Raw genomic sequence first — 22038 nt, 5'->3', positions numbered from 1 at the left:
TATGTTGCACTGCCTGTGTGTATGTCATCCACTTTAGCCTGGGGTGTATATGACTACCTGACATTGTAAATAGCAGCAGCATGTTTATTTATGTTTTCCATTACAGTCTCAAATTCAGCTATAGGAAACAGTCTCATGCCTCCGTTTTCAACCCACATTTAAATATCAATTTAAATGTAGCCATGTAGTTCAGAAGATGTTAAAAGCAATGTAAAGTGTATGTTGTCTTTCATGTACTTGAGTCAAGTGTTTGTTTATTTTTCTCTCCAGTATCAGAACTGAAAGTGATGATGTGGCTGTGTTTCATTCAAATATTCATGAAGCAAGAGATGAGATCCATTAACCAAAATGAGATTTCTGATTGAACATTTGTGAGTTTGTTATAATAAAGGCTCACAGTGCATTCATATTCAAGGAGAGTGTTTATATTTATATCATCATCATCATCAGGGAGTGACATACAACAGGAAGGTTACTGTGATTGATGAGTTGAGCAGCCATTTGTAGTGATAACAATTGTCATTGGTGTTAATTATGCATTAGATTGGCATCATAAAACACAAAAGTGTTCGGAAGTTATCCCATCATAATAAGACTTATCTTTTTTTTTGTAATTGTTTTTTCACTCAGCTTGTGGTTTGATAAATGGGGGAAATGTTGCGTGGAGTCCAGCTGTGAACCAAAGAGCATTTTGTATCCAATCCAATGTTGTTTTTTAAATGCACTTTCCGGAACAAGCCTCACAATTGGAGAAAATCCATTACAACAGGTATTTTAGTTGGTATTTACTGCTGTCTCTCTTCCTCTGGCATGTAAAGAGAACAATTTGAATAAAGAATGGGCCATTCGCTCAATAGCAGCTGCAAGTACATATAAAATGTAGCTATAGTTATAGACTTTGCAACAGCTTTCTGAAATGGTCAAACTCCAGCAACAGTTGTTGTATAGAAATAACTTTATTGTGAGACCAACACATTTTGGCTTGTGGCCTTTGTCAGTATTGTTTTGACTCTTTATGACTTTGCTTTTTGCTGAATTTGATGTTGGATGCCTCTAGCTGTGCTGTGTAAAAACAAAAAAGAAACCGTCTGTAAGCCAGAAGTGAACAATGACACTGCTTTTCCAACATGAAATGCACTTAAAAGTACTGAAGAATGAAACAGATGTGTCTCTTGGCTTGCTGCTGAAACGCGATGAATGCAGAAGTAATTGGCACAGGTTAACATGAACGTAAGATTAGAATAAGAGTGCAATAAATTGAATCGCAACTTGTGTGATTGAATTCAAAGAGCTAATGCTGGAGGTGTGTTAGTGCAGCAATAAGCTGTTCCTGTGTTGTTTGTTTGGTTCAGATGAGTGTATGGTCGTGTCTGTGGAGGGCTAGCATAGACGTGTAGCATAATGTAACTAAACATACATCTATACATCTTAGCAGTTATTTGTTCCCATGTAGACTACAATCTTAAAACAAAAATGTGATTGCATTGATTGATTTGATTTGATTGACTTGAGTGGTAGAGAACTTTTACTTTTTTGTACAGCATTGCTTTCAGAGATCAAGATAAGAGTAAAAAGAAAGTATAAATATGTTTCACATATTGAAATAATATATGGCTTCATAAAACAACATCTATGATTGACATTAACATATTATGTCTTTTGTCTCTGCTTCTAAAACACCTTATAACCACAGTTTCAAAATGTGCTGTATAAACTTTTAGAAAAGTACAATTTTGACACATTTGCTGAAACTGTCACTATATCCTGACTGTAGTATGAGACAGGTAAAAAAAAAAAACTGTATGATTTTCAGCCCGTTTCTGACCCGATTTTTGAGCAGCAGGACTCATTCGTGAGTCATTCTGAATTTCAGCTTCACTGGCTGTTGCTTGTGATGCAGTGTGCAGTGCACAGGGGCAACAGAGGACTGATCAACTGCCCCCCACCCGACCGTCAGATGATCGCATGAATTTCTGTACGTCAGAGATCTCAAACAAATCTTTATTGAAAAATGTCAAAAGCCGGAACCGTCTGCAGCAGGGCCGTTTTATTTTCTGTTTTACATGGGCCTTCATGAATGGACTGTGCAGTGTCAGCACATTTGTCTTTACGTCACAGGCGATGTACTTGTACACTAGGGGTTGGAATTAAACAACAACATTTCAATAGTTGTACACTGTATGCCCAGCTTGAGTAAACAAGTCAATATGACGCTAACATTACTGTATGTTCAAAAGCACTGTAAAGTTACAGCCACAAAGCTAAGTACTCACAAACTGTAGTGAAGACCAAGTATCTTGGTAAAATATAGCCAGGGAACACTGTAAAACATGTTATTTCTGACTATGTGGAGTATAGTTTGTGTTTTGTTCTTGCCGTGTTGGTTGCCTCTTTATTAGCCCGCATGTGCAAGACGGCCTCCTCTGTGAGGGAGGGGCTTTGGAGGCAGAGCTGAAGCATGGCGTAGTGGGAGGGACCTGGAAATTTTGTCAATCTTACCAACTGCACCTCATTCACAGACAAAGGTTCTGTTGACATTGCTGCCAAGTTTGTGGTGCAAAAACTCCAAAGCAATAATAAAATTCACTGCAAAAACAGACAGCCACAACTTTCACTGCTGAACAGATTCAAGGCCTTCATGAAAGGCTGCATTCAGAAATGTTATCCTCCATGCAGGCATGCAGGCATGCGGGCATGCGGCTCAGTCCTCAAACGCATCAACATGACACGTCTCTCTCGAAGAGAATCAACAGCTCGGGATGCCAATTATGTTGACATCTCGAAGCTACAATGACCTCTCTTTGTCCTTGCAGCATAAGGAGCCTCTCCAACGCTTGTTATCTTCACTTGGGCATGGGTGCTTTCTTCACAGTTGCTTTTATGTTTGGACTTCAGGTGCTGGTGAAGCCAAGTGCATAGCCATTGTTGCTGAATACAAAAACAATGAGAGATGAAGGTTTCTGTTTAGCTGCTGTTGGACTTGAAGTTTGTATTCTGTTTTACATTTTATTCACCATAAAGATGTAGACTTCCCAATGATATACTCTGCCAAATTACAGTGACAAGAAACAGTGTTATTCACAATCCTATCTCACTCCTTACGTATCTCGCATTGAAGGATTTTTTTTATTATAATTGAATTGCTAAAATGCATTCAGGTGAAAACCTTCCCAAATCACACAATCCCCACAGAATTTCACAAATATCCCTTAAAAAAATCACAATTCTTTCTTATAGTCACTGTATTATGTGAGTTATATTAAGTGTTTGAGCACCCTTAAAATAGGTAAAGTTGAGTTTTAAGAAGCTGCTATTTTGACAAAATGTATTCATTATTATACAAAGACTACTATTCTTCAATCTAGCAGTATCTCAACACCCATCCTCCCTGACACTGAACATCTGCAAGTTCTTATACTGGGTTTTTTTGTACTGTACATTACTCCAAACTCCAAATTTGCTATCTTTATAGATTTGTGCTGCTGTCGGTGAAGTTTTTTCCAGGTTGAAATTAAAAGAGATGTTTTTAGTTCAGTTGGATGATCAGTCTGATCAAGTTCATCATCATCATCAGTACATTTTACAGACAAACTGTGAAATGGTAACCACAGCTCCTATTGAGAAAATGATGAATGAAAAAACACTGTCACAGGCACTCAGTGCACCACTTTTATTCAAAAGATGATGGCACAACATTATTATGTCAGAACTCAGAGATCCATAATGCACATACTGTATGAATAGGGCAGTCATTCATCTCTTTCAAGGCTATTATAGACATTGATTACGTTTAAATCCAGTGTCAGACACTCACTGACAAGGATGCTGGTGACCAGGGCCAGTGAGAGAGAGGCTGATATCTATCTATCTGTCTATCTGTCTGTCTGTCTGTTTGTTTGTCTATCTGAAGAAGCATGCTATCCACCTTAAAGTGAGAGTCACTGTGTTGAACACTGTCATGGTATTTGTAATTGCCTGTGTCTTTTACTTGTCTAATGTCAGTTAATGACTTGAGTTTGTTGTTGGCTTTTATGATGTGTATAGATATTAGAAAAAAATGAATAGGGCTTCCCAGGAGGGGACAGATAGTTGTGGCCACATACTTAAATTTCTCCAATCTGACTTTTGACGAGTATTAAATTGCATTTATTGAATTCAGGCTGGAAATGTTATTAAATCCATTTAGATAGTTTAAAATGTCAAGCTAAAAAAAGTGTAACCAGAGGGATATTAAATCTCCTCAGCACGCATCACAAATGAAACCAAATGGCAAATCTTTGCAGCAGCATCAAACACCTCAGTTTTCAGAAGTGCTTGTCAGGAAAATGTGTGTTTTCCTGCTCTGTGAGCCACTCCTCATTCCTTGTCTGCGTCGAGTTCCCACACTTGGTTGAACTTGTTTGTGTATGCCGAAATCCAAGTATAAAAAGGGACAGAACTCAGAGAGGTGAAGTGGAGAAGACAGATAGCGAATGTTTTCAGCAGTTTCCCAGTGTTTGAACAATACTGTTACACTGTACCATTGAACTGTAAAGTCTGCCAGTAAGTTTCGTCCCCAGATTCAGTGGAAATCCAAAAATACTATTAGATGACAGCTGCTCACTTTCACGTTCTCATGCGTGTTAGCTTTTCTGCTGTCTCTTCTGTTGCTGTACATCCACAGCAAAGATTTTTTTTTTTTTTTTTTTTTACGCTGCCAATGCTCAGCCAAGCAAAGTCCATTCATGGTGCCCATCAAGGGAAACATTTTTGTGTCCATTTCCATAGTTTGGACCTTGTGTTTTCCATCACCATTTCTTAGCATGTTAAGAAAAATAAGTAAATCTACAGAAATTTAGATAACTCTTTCAAAGCCAATGAAATATAATTGAAAGGTCAACAGCAGAAAATGACAAACCAACAGGAGGAGTAAATTGCATATCAAGAAAGAGCTCCTTCCATTTCTGAGCAGTTCATAATAAACAGCAGCTTGGGCCGACAGATTGGTTGTCCTATGAGCAACTGACTATCCAGCATTTGATTTGAATATCAGAGGCCAACAATGAAATACAACAGGTTTTCAGACATCACATGATACTGGTGGACTTCTGTTTGGCTGCAGAGAGCTGTGCATTAACAGACATGTCACAGAATATCTGAAACGTGGCATGATTTTTATCAATTATTACACAATAAAACCATCCAACTTTAACTTCTGATGCATTTATTTTCTATTTATTTTTGCTTGATATTTTATCGTGTCAAAACATTTTCCCTTTGCATTAAATACTGGCTTGTTTTTCCACTGACTGACGTGTAAAGATTCAAGATTCAGGATTCAAAATCTTTATTGTCATTATACTGCTGCAAACAACAATACAACGAAACTGAGATGGCACTAATGTGTTTATTTCAACAGCAAGTTTTGTAATTCTCTTGTAAGGAATGTTGAATAATGTTATATTTTGTTTATATATACAGAATTTTACATCACAGCAATAGAGAAAGGCTCCTTATATCCCAGAGATATGACACCCAATTATTATTATGCCAATTTCCCATTAATTAGTAATGCTGAACTCTGAAGATTATATTAGCTCCAATATTTGCAGACTGTGACTGAGATTGATTTGTTCAGAGAACAAAAAAATGTGTTAAAGTGTTAAAGTTGAAAGTACCAATATCGCATGCAGTAATTCCAGTGCTTTTGGAGATAAAAAAAGAAACAGTGAGGACAAATTCTTCCCTCAAGTAGAGACTTTGTATCAAAAGCCTTTAATAAAGCACTGACTAGTTTTGACCCCACAGGGTCTTGAATATTATTGCATCTCATAATAAATTAATAATCAACAGAGAATACAGACAGGGAAAACAGCAATCACAATGTTATCAAAATATTAATGAAAAAATTACCATACAAATCATATCAGTTTGACGCAGTCCCATCAATACATACAATTCTATATACTGTGCAATAGATTTATATATTTGTTGTTCAGAAAACTTCAGTGTGCATGCTACTGTACAATGTCCTGCTGTTAAACTTCTGCATGAGCTGTTTTTGATCAAACTTCACATGCCTTTTGATCATAATCGTCTTCAGCGTTTTAAAATTACAAAGCCTTCTCTCGCTTTTATCCTAGACCTCAAATAGCTAGTTTGTCTTGAGTACTTCTGTATCTTCCCATCACACATTGGGTTTCATCTTTGGCTCTTTAAACTTTAAACATATTGAGTCTTTGCTGTGGTGATGATCTACAACTGCTTTCACCTCTAAAGTCCAGCAGTAAAAATAGACTTGGAACTTGCAATAAAATGAATAATAGCGTCCAGTGTCATTATAGAAATATAAGCTAAATATTTAACCCCATTTGTCTTGGTGTGGCCCATTGCAAGATATTAACCCCGTAGTGTACCAGTAGGTATACATAACAATGGACACCAATAAAATAATGACATATATATATATGAATGAACCCATCTATCTGCCTCTTCCACAACTTGCATTTGGTAACTGTGGTGTTGCCTCAGCTGTACCTTCAGTCCCCTCAGCACAGCACTGCAATAACTGCTGGAGCAGAGACGATATGACTCCCACATTAGTCTCAGGCTTTTGCTTTCAGGGCTATTAAACTTATTATTGGTCTAATTATAGTATTGCATATTCTTGATTTGCTTGTTTGGATACAACTGTGGTTTCTGAATTTTTCTAAGTGGCCTATAATGAGGCACCAATGTCACTTGCACTTTTGGCTTAATTTAATGGCGTTTCCTGGTGGCAAAGGGTCAAATATAAAGTGCACAGAGTGCCCCGCTGCTACCAATAAAAATGTGTGTGTGCAAGTCCGTTTTGCTTCTATTTGTTCTACACATGCGAATCACTGTTTGTCAATTCTTTTTAAAACTCTTCAGGAGATTGCATAGATGTGTTTTCCTCACATCTGTCACCTCACATCTAGCATTGATTGCCACTATTGATTTCTTGTGTTTCCAGCCTCAGGAGAGCTCATCTCTGCTCGGTGTATCTGAACCTTTTTTGTTTTAATAATTTAGGACATGGTTTAGAAGATGGATGTGAGGTTTACTGAGGATTAATAATCGTGGTCTCTGTCAAACAAGTTCTGAGTTTAAAAAGTTTGTTTTTACTGTCCTTCACGTTAAAGTTGAAGTCCCTCGGTCAAAGATTGAAATTAAATTAATTAATCTGACGCCCCTATCAGCAGGAACACCAAATTTTTCTTTGTCTTCCAAATTAAATAAGTGTTGAAAAATGTGTTGTTTAAGATGTCACAACACTAAGGTTAGGTTGGGTTTTGGCACAAGAATGACACTTAATGGTTTGGGTTAAAATAAGTACTTCGTTAAGGTTCAGGAAACATCGTAGTTTGGGTTAAAATGTGCTTTTCTGTGGCTGTGTCACAGTATGGCCCACCCCGTAGTTTGTGAGTTATACACTATTAATACGTAAGCAACAGAATTAAATGTTTGTTTAGCATTTGCAGAAAGTTACCACAGCTCCAATACGACTATAGGGAAGCAATGAAAAAGGCTTCTATTAGTTAAATAAAACTGTGAACAGTGACAGTGAAGTACATGCGTTGTTTTCTGTGAATCCTTATGTACGTGTAGTTATTTGACAAGCAGACTCCACCTATAACAATGAAAACATTTATACATAGAGGCACTTCCAGAATACACCAAACTGCTATTGCAATTACAGAAGTTCTGTAGACACAAGGGGTTCATTAGCACCATGTTATTTCATGTAATGTGCTCAGACCACAGACTCAGCTCAGTGCCTCTGTAACATGAAAGAGTTCCTTGGCAGTGGCAGACGCCAGTGAAGAGATATCAGACATGCACCAATTACTCACTCATAAGTAAATGTAAATAATTAATGTGCTAATAATTGCAGGCCTAATTAGGGACTTGTTCACAACATACAGCAGTTAAGTTCATCTGCCATACAGACTTGTTTCCCCACAGCGTGCCCAAGGTGCATTTGTGGAATGTTCTTTCTACCTTCCTGCAGGCATTAAAGGCACTAGGGAAGCGTTAGTTTTTAGCCATGCAAGCAGCCTGGCTCTAGGGATGGCTGTGTGGGTCAGTCCCTCCACCACTTTGGCCCAGAAATATCTCAATCTCATCTATTAGATGGATTGCCATGAAATTTTGTAGAGAGATTCATGAGGGGTACTTATTGTTTAATGTTTCTTAGCAAATGTTTGAGTGCTAACACACTAAAATAAGATTTCAAACATGGCAAACATTACACCTGCTAAACATCCGCATGTTTGCATTGTCGTTGTAAGTATGTTGCCATGCTGACATTCACATTTGGCACCACTACCTTTCAGGCTTTACTCTCTTAGAACATGAGATTTTTTTGTGTTTAAATTAATTCATTGCAGCTCATCATTTGTCTGTAGTCTCTGGAATTTCTATATTCTACAAATTAAATTAATGTCTAATAACAACGTGCCTACTTTAAAACAACTTCACAAACCTGTGTTTGTTTTTCAGAGCGGGAAAAGTGAACTTGTGTGGACATTAGTAAATCTCATAGAATGGGTCATTAACTGCGCTTATGACACCCCCTCCTGTTATTTGTATAACCTTCTCTTAAACACTTAAAGGAGATCTGTGCATTTCATTAATGGCCCCCAAAGTGTGCCTCAGATGTCACGCCAACTGCACTTCCAGGCTGGTGTGTCTGTTTGATAAATAACACACAGAAGGGACAGACATGTAAAACAAGGCGCACAATCTGGCCTTTATTGGGAAAAGTAGGTTGAACTACACTCTGAGCTTTAGAGCATAAGATAGTTCACTCTTTTTAGATAGGATAATAATTTGAGGTGTAGTGCTGCTCTGAAATACATTACATATACATAACCAGTAAACATTACTCAGATAGGTTGCTGTTCATTGGCTGAAAACCAATATTTTGAGTCCAGGAAGCAAACATATACTATAAAAATGATTTGCCTTATAGCTGAACAAAAAAACACTTTGGTCATCAGTAAATGGAGGTGGGTTGCAGCTTAGTCATCTAACACTCACTAATTTGTATTTTGGGTGGGACAGAAACTTTTCTTAAACATGGTTTGGCCAATTTATGTCACGCAGTCAAAAGGCCCATCCTGATGTAACAGTGACCTGTGAAGATTTCTTTTTCTCATTTCTGGAAATATCTCTCTCCACCTCGTCCTGGTCTCCTCAGCGGCTTTGCTCCTTCATCCTGGAAATCCTTGACATCCTTTTTATGAGGTTACATGAGAGCTTCACTCACCTCTATATTTAGCTGATGCTATAATGACAAATCTGTTGGGCTGACTAAATTCAATTACATAAACATACTGTAGTGGATTCAGCAGCACCGTAATCTCCAGAGTGATGTCTTCAGTATACATATGAAGCGCTCATTAGTGATAAAGGAGGAGTATTGAACTTTTCTTGTGGGAACACTCTTTAGAGTTTAGAAGTATCATACAGTCCTCAGAGACTAGTTTGCCCTTTTCTTGAACCATCCCAACTTATATGCATCCAGTGTTCTCATAGAAAAACTAACTTTAAAACCACCCCTTACACACGTTATTACATTTAAACCACTCCTCACAAATCATTTAAGTCTTAAAAACTGTTAATGTAACTTAAACGAGGCTGTATAGTAGTTAGTGCTTAAGTGTACCAAATAATTTAAACATCATATTGCTGTTTGCTTTGTCCTCGTTATGCACTGGCATGGAAACGGCATGGCACTGGTAGGACTATGCACCAGTGAGGATGTATCACTGAGCCAGACTCACTCACTGGTCCACGAGCTGAGGGAGTGCTGACTGCAGTGAGTCCAAAAACAAAGTGTGCCAACATACCAGGAAAGGATTAGAAGCTTGTAGCTACCCAAACTGTCACACTTTATCAACAAAGCACAAAGATCCAGTAGAAATGCCAGAAACAGAAGCAAAGGGGAAAAGTAGAGCAAATGCCAGAGAATCTAGTCTTTCCATACGGGGCTGGATACTTAAACAAAGCTCAGAGGCTGGAAACATGCTAGCAGCTATGTGAGGCCGTATTTTGGCACAACGGTGCTTTGAGCTAAATGCCAATGCTAGCATGACAACATGCTCACATTGACAATGCTCATGGCTGATGTTCAGTAGGAATAATGTTCAACATGTTCACTATCTTAGTTTAGCATGTTAGCATGCTAATACTTGCTAATGAGCACACACACAAAGTATATCATTAGTTTTGCAGGTATTTGGTCATATACCAAAGTATTGGACAAACTCAAACTTTGACCTGATGATGGAGCAAGAAGAAAAGTGTGGGGATCTCCAAAGTTATTACATTTCAGACTGGAGGAAACATGAATATCGATATCACATTTCACAGTTATCCATTTAAAAATTGTTGATGTCATTGAAAACCAAAGATGTGAACGCCATTGTGGCACTAGAGGAAAAGCCGAGGGATCACCAAAATCAGTAGGATTCATCCTTAGGGGACCATGAATCCAATAGTTATCAAGATATCTTGGTAATCTGTAATGGATTACCATTGCCATCCATAAATGTTTGATAATATGACAGCATATTTCTATAATTATAGACCTAGCAGTCTACCTAAATCTCAAGTAAATGAGATATTTCTTTAAGATTATAAGAATTAGAAAAAAAACTAGCTTTATTTGTATTTTTCAAAACATAGTTATAAAGTGCTTTAAATGGTTGAACCAGGATTAAAACATTTCACAACTGAGCCAAATAAAAGAGAAAATAATGACATATATAAAATAATAATAATAATAATAAAATAATACAATACAATGTAATAAAATCCCCAACAATAAAGATAAAAGCAGTATTAGTAAAGCAGATAAGACATGTTGGAAATAATATGATGAGCTAGAATTAATAAAAAGGTTGTTTTTTTTAGAAATGTTCGAGAAGTGATTTAAAAGATACCACAGATTCTTCGAGCCTTGGGCATGGAGCACTGAAAGACTGCACTGGCTCATATGCTATTCAGCATTGTAACAGGGAGCTGAACCATGGGTGCTTTAAATGTGTCAGTAAAATATTTAAATCAATTCTAAAATTGACCGGTAACCAGTGAAGAGAAGCTAAAACAGGTGTGAGAGGAGTTTCAGTGCTTATGATGTGCATGGAAACCTGATTGAGATCTGTCATAAAATAAATTGTTTTTAAGTAGAAAGTCTTTTGTAAAACTTTGGTAAAAATGGGAGTTTAGCCATGGGTCTAACACTTCTAAATTTTAAGTAGGTTCAAGGCAAGGTCTGTTAAGCAGTGGATGCACCACTGCGTGCATAAGGCAGAAGGGGACAGAGGTAGCAGAGAGAAAGATTTTTATAATAGATAAAGTAGTCAGACCAACCCTGTGAGCAAGGCATAGGAACTGCAGTGTGGAGACCTGACCAGCCTGGAGTTCGATTTCATTCATTTTATTTGCGAAGAAGGACAAAAAATGTTCTGAGATTGTGGAGGTGGCTTCAGTTCATTGGTTAGGAGGAGAATTAATTACAGATTCACTGCTTTTGAAAAGAATTTTGGGGTTATGACTTTAAGGACAGAGATGACATAGGATTTCAGGTGGGGTGAAAGAGAAATGGCATAGAATAGAAAAAGTAAACAGACATGGACATAGAGGCAAACTGTCCCTGTAGGCTACCGCAGAATCTCATTGGCCTTCACATAATATCAGTGAACCATTTCTTTCACTGGGCAATGACTCTCCTAGGACCACAGTAGCAAGGTAACCAAGTGTGTTATTTCCTCCCAAGGTCATATAATTCAAGCTGTAGTACATGCAGCAGAAAGAGTTGCTGCACAACGACATTAGTCTCATCCAGAGAGAAAAAGTGTACTGCTTTTAAAGAGAAAAAAGCTCATGTCTAATGCTCTCATTAAATGTTACGGTAATGCTTTACATTACAGCCTGCAATGTGCGGCATAATTATTCCAGAGTTACAGTGTAAATTATTTGCACTAACAGTTTACCACTACAGTATGTGCCAATACATACGTGTATGTACTTGAGAACAAGATGTGAAGTTATGGAATAATATGGAATATTTATCACGATCTTACACTTCAACCTTCATTTAAACATCAAGATTCTTTCTCAGTTTTATGGTCATTACCCTTTAAAAGTAATACAAGAAGTACCCAAAAGTTAAATAATAACTACTGTCTAAATTCTTTATAGGTTCCTCCCAAACGTCCATATTATTGCTCAGTAGGTTACACATACCCCTGTTATAACGGTTCTTTAGTTGCTCAGTACCTACATACATATTGCCGACTGCTACGCAATTAGCGGAAAAAAATTACACCCCAACTCTAGAGTAATTATACCGCACGTTTGGGCTGTAATCTAAAACATTACCCGTGTTCCTTCCATTCTTTCACTTCTGTGTTCACAGTCCTACCACAAAGTCAGTTGCCAATGCTATTGAAGAATGAAAGGAGCACAATGAAAAATCAGCATTTTTAAGGTCTTTGTCATCTTCAGTTGCTATGACAAACCGTACAGCAGCTGTGTTGGGTGTGTCAGACCTGCCATAAACATAGAGAAGAAAATCACTTCTAACCGCATTCAATTCCCCTCTTTTACAGTCATCTCTCACATTTTTAGCTTTTAGAGGTGAGGTCAAGTCTGAAACACTATGTATTTTGAAAATATGTGCACATTCCTGCTGTGTACGTTACTATTGACATTCTTTTGTCATATCTCTTTCAAAACTGTTTCCATAACTACAATTTCAACTCAGACAGCAAAGACAGCACCTGTATTGCTATTTCTATCGACAATATGTAAACCATCTGAATAGAAACACACTTTCACACAGAGATCATCCTTCCAAGTCCTCTAGTATGATGTTACACACAATGAAGAGAATAAGTGATCATTTGCAGTGATGAATTCCCACAAAGACACTTCAATTAATTGCAACACACACACACACACACACACACATCTTTCTTGTCCTGTGCTGAGTACAAAAATTATGGATTTCTGTCTCCCAAAATCTTGCAACACTGTACAATGCTCCCTTCGAATCTCTGTTTTTTTTTGCTTTCTTATATGTAGAAAAACAACATGCACAATTCAAGCCCAAATTATGTGTTTATCAAGTACAGAGTTGTCTTTTTTCAAAGGTATCTTAAAATGTTAGTCAGTTTATTGTAAATGTAATTTTGATGTCAGTGTAAGCTATAAGGTTACCTTTAGTGAGTGTGAACACTTACCGCCTTAAAGGGTAAACAGTAAATGGCTGTGAAATTAGTAAATGTAATTAGTGGATTTAACTTCTCTAATGTCGCCAGACATCTCAAGATGGTCATATAATTGGAGGGTTTGTCATATGAGGGTTACAAATCCTGTTAATTGACATCATAGCACTATACTGATTTACTTACGAGTTAAGTTACTTTATTGTGTCTTTTTATTACCTTTCCACAACCAGAATAAATAAGAAAATCGTGAGGAATAGTTATCTTTCACAAACACTTAGCATATCAGTAGCAAACTACCTCAGATCATTTTCTCATGTAAAAGTGGAACATATTGTGTAAAAATACTAACAGAGCATAAATATAATGATGTGTATTTCTATAGTAAACATCTAAATGTCATTATGTTAGACAGAAATATCACTTTTTTTTAATCACAACAGTTGTTACTTCAGCTGCCAAAATCCAAAAAGTGGTGAACAATGACAGATGAGAAGCCTTTGTCTACTTTTGCCTGAAATTAGCATCCTATTGTTTCAAAGATAATCACGAATTTTGAGCAGTAAATCTACCAGCGCTATCATTTTAAGTGTGCAGCTCTGCACTGGTGAAGGCGTAGCATCAGTAACTAAAGGAGCAAGACTTACTGAATGGTCAGTTAAATGAGAATACCGAATTTCATGAACTGGTTAGAATGACGAAGGTACAAGTCGACAAAAATTTGCAAGATGTCAATCAAGCAAAGGACGCCCGCAACACATAATTGTTGTTGGCCTTTAAATCCGTTAATCATGGGCAATAACATCAAAAGTTCCAATAATTCATGGTGATCCCAATAAGACCTCATCATTGTGAGGTGTTTTCTATGTTTAGACTTAGAAATATCTTGTTAGCACCAAGTCAGACTGGAAGAACCAGGGCAGCCCTTCAAAGTGAGGAGTCACCATGGAGACGAACCGGCTCGGTCTAAATTGTCTCCTGTGGCCTTTTCTCTTCTGTCATTGTCTCCTCAGACAGAGCAGCAACACAATGCTTCATTCCCTTGAGCTGTCAGCAGCATGTTCCTCGGCTGTCCTCAACACAATAGACAGGCTGTCTTGTTTGGTGCTCGTCCTGGAAAACCTTTTGGCTGTGGGAGCTGCGGCTCAGATACAGTATCACCGTGCTCCTCTAGAAATGCTGCTCTAGACATCCATTTTTACCAAAATGAAATTGGCAATTATCTGTTAATCTGATGGCAAGAGATTCATCCAAACGTAGCTGGCTTCAGGGCTAACATTTTAATCCCATGCTTTCCATGATTCCTGGCTTCATCTTGTCAATGCATCAAGCTAGTAATTTTGACAGTACCTCACCAAGAGGTATCAGCAAAATAAGACCTCTTCTGTCTGCACACCATCCCACCATTCATTACATCAGGGGATACATAAAAAGTTCCCCTGTGTGTTGATAGTCAGCCATGAGATGTTTAGTTGGGATATGTATTAGGCCTTAGAATAAATACTCTCAAGGGTGAAAAGCTGTTCAAATTTATCAGGGTTTTAATAAGACTACAGCTGTAAATGAGCCCAACAGCAGTTCATCTGGAGTAAAAAATAATTTCTTTTCTGCTGCCGAATTGGAATATTGGTTGAAAAGATGCTTTTAGTTGTGGAATTGAAAGCGTGTATTCATCATGTAAGTAAATAGCTGAATAGCCTGATGTCAGCTCAACAAAAAGATCAGTGATTGTAAAACAACGTCAACACAACGTCAGTAAGCACTATAGCTGCTTCAGTCTTATTGCACTACATTGAACCCGCTGAAAAAGTCAGAAAAATACAAGTAGAGGGTCACGAAAGGAAACGGAGAGCTGTTCAAGCAGCTCTTTTGTGGAGCTTAATGAAGAGCTACTGTAAAATAGCTTATTATGCATCTTTTAATTTGCTTAAATGTCATTTTCTGCCGTCAGAAAAGTGATTTGATGATCTGATGTTATCTCACTATTCCTCTGTCTGTCTCTTACTCACTTCTGCGTCAGCACTGTAAAAGGCTTATTACAACTTAACTGTTAGGCCTAAATGATCTGCATTCAAAGTCAAAATTTGAATTATACCAACATATCAAGTCTCTTCGTAGAGTCCTGACACCCTCAAGTCTTAATCTGTGATTCATTAAGTTCTCTTACTATTTTTTTGGTGCACACTAATACATGTGAGTCAGTGAGTCGTTCTGTGAGTGAGCCCATTAGGACAGTAGGCAAGGTGAGAGACCTGGCTGTGCAGCCATGGCGGCAGTGCTGGGGGATGCTCTGACATGCTGATGCTCTTGTGCAACATCTAGTGCTTCTGAATCATGAACCTTTCGTGATGAGATTAAACCAAATTGGAATCTAAACTTTTGTAATTTGATAACTTTTAGTGGGTACAGCAGGATCCAAATCTTTAGTAAAGTCACCTATTGTGTAAGCACAATAATTCTTTAGAGTTCATATTCCAAGCTGGGGTTTGCAGCGTGCCTTTTCAGTACAACTTAATATGTTGTTTGCTATCGGTGCAACACTTTCAAATTCTTTATGTCCCTCACTGAGCTGTATCATTTGGTACAGTAGAACCCATTTGCCGTATCTGTAGCTTAAGTGGCCAAAACAAACTTTCTAGTGCTGTTGATCAGCCCATCTTCTCTCTGTCTTTCTTAACACCCCTAATTCATACACTACAAAGTGTCAGCAACCAGAGATAAGAAACAGGGAGACTGTATTGTGGTAACGGTTGAGTGCTTGATGATGATGGCTCAGCCCTTTTATGAGTGAGCCGCAAGATGACCACTCGAGCACGATGAATGTTCAGGGCTTTGAAATGAGCTCAGTGAGCACACCTACTCCAACGCTCCACACATCTTAGTTTGTCTTTATGTCTGTCTCCCTCCCTCCAACTCCTTCCACTCCTAACTCTACAAATAGACCAAATTTACTCTCTCTCAAATGTGTATCATCTCCTAGAAAATACTATGGGTTAAATATGATGGGTTAGTGGCGCAACAGTTCCCTACGGTAAACAGGTGAAGAGAAAGCAGCAGATGTACATTAGATCTGACATTTAGCCTTTCATGAAGCTACAGAGGTCTACTTTTGAAAAACAAGCAAACAGCAGTGATGTTAACTGCGTAAACTCCCATGACTCCTATGGGCACAGCTGTTGATCAAAGTGATATTTGCTTCTGCATTGGACCATTTAGTATGTTTGTGCAGGGATCAGGCAGAGAGCCAATGCTCCCTAGAGCCTCAATATGTACTGTGTATCATGAAATGCTAATGTGATCTCAACTTAGCACTGCCGGATGTCATTACATTAAAACAGAGATCCAGAGGAGGGAGAGGAGGACCTTAATGATAATGATTCTGTGTGTGTGTCAACATCAGTGATGGATGTCCACCCACAGCTACACAGGTGGCATTCTGCTGGCACACTTAACAAAACCTCATCAATAATGTGTGCAAGGTTCTCTGCACATCTTCCAGCAAAATGCAACTGAATCAGGTGCTCCTCAGCTCGACGAGAGCAAACTGCAAACTTCCAGAGGACAAAAAGGGCTGGAGCACATTAATTAATTCAAAGCCTTTGATTGTGCAAGCAGACTACTGTGTCTACATCAGAGTTACAATGGACACATACATGAGGCAAACAACATGTATAGTATATATAGTATGTAGTCTAGACCAAAATCTCACAAATCTAGCAGATAATGAATGAGTGGACACTTTGACGTGCAGGATTTTGCGACTGGTCGACAATCTGCTCTGCCTCTTAACCACAGCCGCCACCAGAAGAAACATACAACAGAACAAATCTCGTCACATGACTACAGCTCTGCCACTTTTAATGTGTTTTGATAACCTAAAGCTCAATGGCATCATGCGAACGTGCTGATTTTACATGTAAATAAAACCTCACAAACAGCCACCTCTCCCCTGACACAACGGAGGATCATTGTGAACATTAACTTAAATATAATCAAAATATTATAAATATTATAAATTAGATATTATATTTAAATAGAAATCGTATCAATCTCAAAAACAGTATTGTAAACAAATCACACAAAGCAAAGCACACATTGACCATGGCTCTAACTTACAATCTAAAAATAGTTAGGTAAGTCAAAGCCTTAGTGTAGACATGTAATACATGAATATGTGAATTGTGTTGCCTGGGTGATATCACAGTGTCGTTGTGAATCTTGTTCATAAGGAGTTATACTCTTGAACTTTTCTTGCAGTCATCATGCTTTAAATATTGGAACATATGTGTAGTGTTTACTTGTGTTGTAGCTAACAAGGCATTATGTTACTCTGTTGAACATCTTCATGTCTAAACCCAACATATGCTCAGACAACTGACGTATTGTTCCTCTTTGACAGTGAAAATTCTCTCTTTATTCTTAATTTCTGCCAAGGCCATTTTTACAGAGCAGTATTTGCAGCACCAAAGCGTGTGTTTGTGGCATTTTACAGATTTGTTTTCTCCATCTAGTCTCACTTGCACGTGTCACATGGAGTGTAGCGCAGTGTAATGTGCATGTGAAGCCCATGCAGCTTTAGTGATTTTGTTCAAATTAGAACTACTCAGTAGAGGAAAGAGACCTATGAGGAAGTAGTGGTAGCTTTTGTTTTCTCAACTACCTTGTGGGCTAATCCCTACGCTGGACACTATCTTTCATTTCAACAGCTTTAAACTGGAAATCTGTTACAGTGCTGCACTTCCTGCATAATCTCAACAATTGTCCAATATAAATATTGCAGATTCTCTCAGCTTTTATAAGTGTGTTTTTGCTTTTAAAAGCTGAGAGTAACGTCTGTGTCAATACTAAATATTAGTGTTGAAACATTAGTCTGTTTGCACAATTAAAGGCTGTCAACTAATTGGTGTGCTTCAGTCCCTTTTGTCCTCTGGAACTCATCAATAACATGTTTGCTTGTGCAAGTTAATGTTTGCATTTTATTTCAGTGTTTCAGTATTTTTGCAAAGGGCATTCCTTTAATTTTATACAGGTAGTTGGATGCTGTTTATATTGACACAAACCTCATAATAAACAGCAAAACCTGAGAGTGAGGTTCCTGCTGAACACAAATTAGGACCACAGTGAGGCATCATCACTATTGAGATGTTTGTGCCACGAAGGCTGAGATCCTGAAGAGCATCAGACGTTAACGGTAAAAAGAAGAAATTAATTCTCTGACCTTTAGGCAGTTCTGTTGTGTTGCATTCAAAGACTTTTGCAGATTAGCTAAGACCTTCAGGGCTTAGCTTAATAAGTGTGTGTGTGTGGTTTACTGCTGCATCATTTCATTTTAGAGTGACTATTCTTTAATTAATTGAAGTCTAAGTTAGAAATTAATTCGTTATTTTGAGGATAAAGTGCATAGCAGTGTTCATAGCCTCAGGCTTCACATTTCTCCACAGTCATCAAGGTCCACACATAGTCAAACATAACACCCATTAAATTTTATTTCACATAATGGATCAGCAAAACAAAACAGTGCAATTGGGACTGAAAACCTAATGAAATAAAACAAGAAACAAAGTGCCATTAGGGCTTAAAACTAATGACAGTAAAAACAGCATAGCAGCAGTTTGAACTAATTCAGTCTTGCAGATCACTTTGTTACAGCACAAAAAGTTAATAGGCCTAATAATAACAATAAAAGGGCAAATAGAAAATAGAACAGAGGCTTTACTGAAAAAGATAAACAGAAAAAAAAGAAAAAAGCTGTTTTCAAGCCAGGCAGGATTTTATTCTCCTCAAAGTACAGCCAGATTCCTCAGTGCTTCTCATGGGGAAAATGGGAGATGGTGGGTTTGTGTAATATTCTGGTCTCCCGATATAACATTTTTTTCATGCTCACAATCTGCTTTTTTCTACCTACAATAGACCAAAGTGGACCTCTGGTATTTACAGTAGTATACCACATACACAACTAATGAAATTACCCAGAAATCAGTCAGGAGAGAGGCATATTCAACAGGAAACAAATTGAGCAGTCCATAGCACCCAATCTTTACAGCATGTGGTGGAAAGCATAAGCTGCGATTTTTAGTGTTTATGTAGCAGGAGATGGATGCACCTGTTGTGCTTCTAGAGTCAGATATGCCAGATTACCACATGAAATGGGCCTTTGCGAATAGGAAGACTTCGTTATCAGTTTGACTGCTTGATTAAGAATGTAAGAACGTAGATATGTCTGTTGACAGGTAAAATACACTTTATTACTACTTTATTAAACATGCTACAATATATATGGATGTATTTCCATAGATGTGTGAATCTAAATAATTTGTTCATGCTAATACAATACATATTGTGGGAAGCTGTATAAATGGTTTTAGCTACAATTTCAGAAACAATGTGTATGTATGTATATTTTCATGTAAATACAGTTGATAATAAAGATTTGGTAAAATAAAAAAATAAAAATAAAAATAATGCACTGTACTGATATGCTTTGCCTTTAGCTATGCAGCTATGAAATTGTTCCTCGGCCCTGTTTCCAACAGGAAGAAATGAAACAATAACACAAAATGCCATATGTGCCCTAAATTTCATTACGACGGGGCTGTGCTGTTGCAGCCAATCACAACTCATCTTGAATTCCATCCTGTCAAAGGGAGAGAAAAAAATCTCAGGGGCCATATTTAGAATCAGCCATAAGCAGATGCAAAACAAACTTCCATATGAGAACAAAAGACATCGAAAAGGAGTTGAGTGATGATGGAACATAAAACTCAATGGAAACTGAAAGCCTCATTGGTATTAATTAAACTGCTGCAGCAAAATAGGCCATCTGTTAATGTGAGTTAAACTCTGTGGTGGTGGAGTGTACATACGCTATCATGGCGTTAACACAAGGCTTTAGTCCCCTGGGTTACAGGCAGAGGCTGAGCCAGATGAGTTCCTGTTCACACTGCTCGTTGGTCCTCCAGGGACCTCCATGAACACTGAGTTCGATGCGGTCTGAGTTTCAATGTGCAGTTGTCCATGACTGCTTAGACTGCGTGCCCATTCTCCTCACAAACTCCACATGAGTCCATCGTAGGCACACCAAACATGATGTTACGTTTAAAAGAAATTAGTTTAATAAGCCTGTGTTCACATTCTTTTCGTTATTATCACAGTACAGCTGCACATGGTGCAGACAATAAAGACAAAATTAACAGAGTCTGTGAAATATGTGCACAAGGCCTCTGACTGAAAATGAAAGTGATACTAACACTCTCAGATACGCTGTGTAATATGATACAGAATACACTGTATGCTGCAGGCTAGTGGAAGTTATACCCAGCTTTTGAATAATGAATATGCCAGACTGAACTCCAAACTTAAAATCAGTGTTTTTGCCTCATGTGTGAGGAGTCTGCAGGCTGCTCTGTAAATTGGCAGCTGGTTAAGTAAGTGAAAACTGAACACTGCCCATTACAGGCAGAGTATGCAACTTATTTTAGAGACAGCTTTTGTCATATCTGTTGCAATAACAGTCCAACAGCAATCAATAAATCATATGGTTCTGCAAAAAGAGCTGCTTTCTGCAGCTGTCATAGGCCTTTAATAAGTCTGTCCAATCATCTTACTCAGACAAATTAGATAATTGGACAGCTGACCTGCCTGTCTACCAATGTACCAAATCTGCGCGCACTCTGCCTCTGAACTCATTGTGCACGAGTGAAGTCTTCCACAAGGCTAAGCAGACTTATTGCTAAAGCTAGTGAGCTAGCCGCACAAGAATGACATAGAAAGAGTCGCAGTTACCCAGCACTTCTCATCACTATGGTGACCTCGCCCTCCAGCAGTAATGTTCATCGGGCAGTGAACTTTTATGTGCAAATATGGGAGAACCGCTTTGGCGTGAGGCCATAGGGGAGAATTGCAGTAGCTGTACATTAGGTATGAGCTGAGATTAAATATTGGAAATAACCAGTGAGGCCTTGCTTGTCTTTTCTGTCTTGAGAATGCCTGAATAGGAATATCTGATCTGAAGCTGCTTACAATAGAGAGGTACCTATTAATACTTGAAGAATATTTGGTGGGGAACTGACAAACAGTGAAAAATGCAGTAAAGCTTGTTAGCTCTTATGGAACAGAAAAGACCAAACTAGATCAATGTGTCTTGCTTCTTTCACTGAGTGATGGAGATAAATACTGCAACACAGCCCGCTGATTCTGACCAAGGTGTTTAATTGATGGGTTTCTGAACATAAATATGAAATGTGGTCAGAAACTGCTACACTGTTTTTGACGTGATGGCTTTTTCCTACGAAGAGTACCCAGACCCTTTGAAGCATAAGTCAGCGTTCAGATCGTAGACAGCCCTGCTTTTAACAACGCAAGGGGCTGCACCAGTACGGACGTGGTAGTTGAGGCACTGATGAGTCACTAAACAATCTCCGGGTAAGCATTGAGTTTGAAGGCCACAAAAACACGGCAAAAACCTCACGCAGGATTTTACACCTTAAGTTATCATGGTAGCAATCAAACTATCTTTCCTGTAGAAATACAGTGTTCATGTTATGAAGTAATATCAGTGTATTTGATTGGCCAACAAAGTGCCACGCCAGATGATGTCACATTGCAGTCTGGCAAAAGTTGAGCTGCAACTCTTGCCCCAGAAAACCCTGCGGTTTTTCGCCAGATTACTCTGCATCAGCATCCCTGCTGTGTTGACAGAGTGGTGAAATGAATGAGAGGGCTGCAGCTTTTCATGGTGAGCTGAATTAAATCTGAATGCAGCCAAACTAAACTCTTAAGTCTAAAGTCATGCTGCTTGTGC

At 38.2% G+C, this 22038-nt stretch overlaps 1 protein-coding gene across 1 annotated transcript in view; it reads left to right on the top strand.

The window, feature by feature from the left end:
• LOC139217590 (A-type voltage-gated potassium channel KCND3-like) overlaps window positions 1-22038 on the top strand; it is an 89510-nt gene that overhangs the window by 15173 nt on the left and 52299 nt on the right. The gene's annotated exons all lie outside the window — the stretch shown is intronic.

This window comes from Pempheris klunzingeri, chromosome 2 (assembly GCF_042242105.1).
Source record: "Pempheris klunzingeri isolate RE-2024b chromosome 2, fPemKlu1.hap1, whole genome shotgun sequence".
Lineage (NCBI taxonomy): Eukaryota > Metazoa > Chordata > Actinopteri > Acropomatiformes > Pempheridae > Pempheris > Pempheris klunzingeri.
Note: the sequence above shows the minus strand (reverse complement) of the source record. Positions and strands in the feature narration are given on the sequence as shown.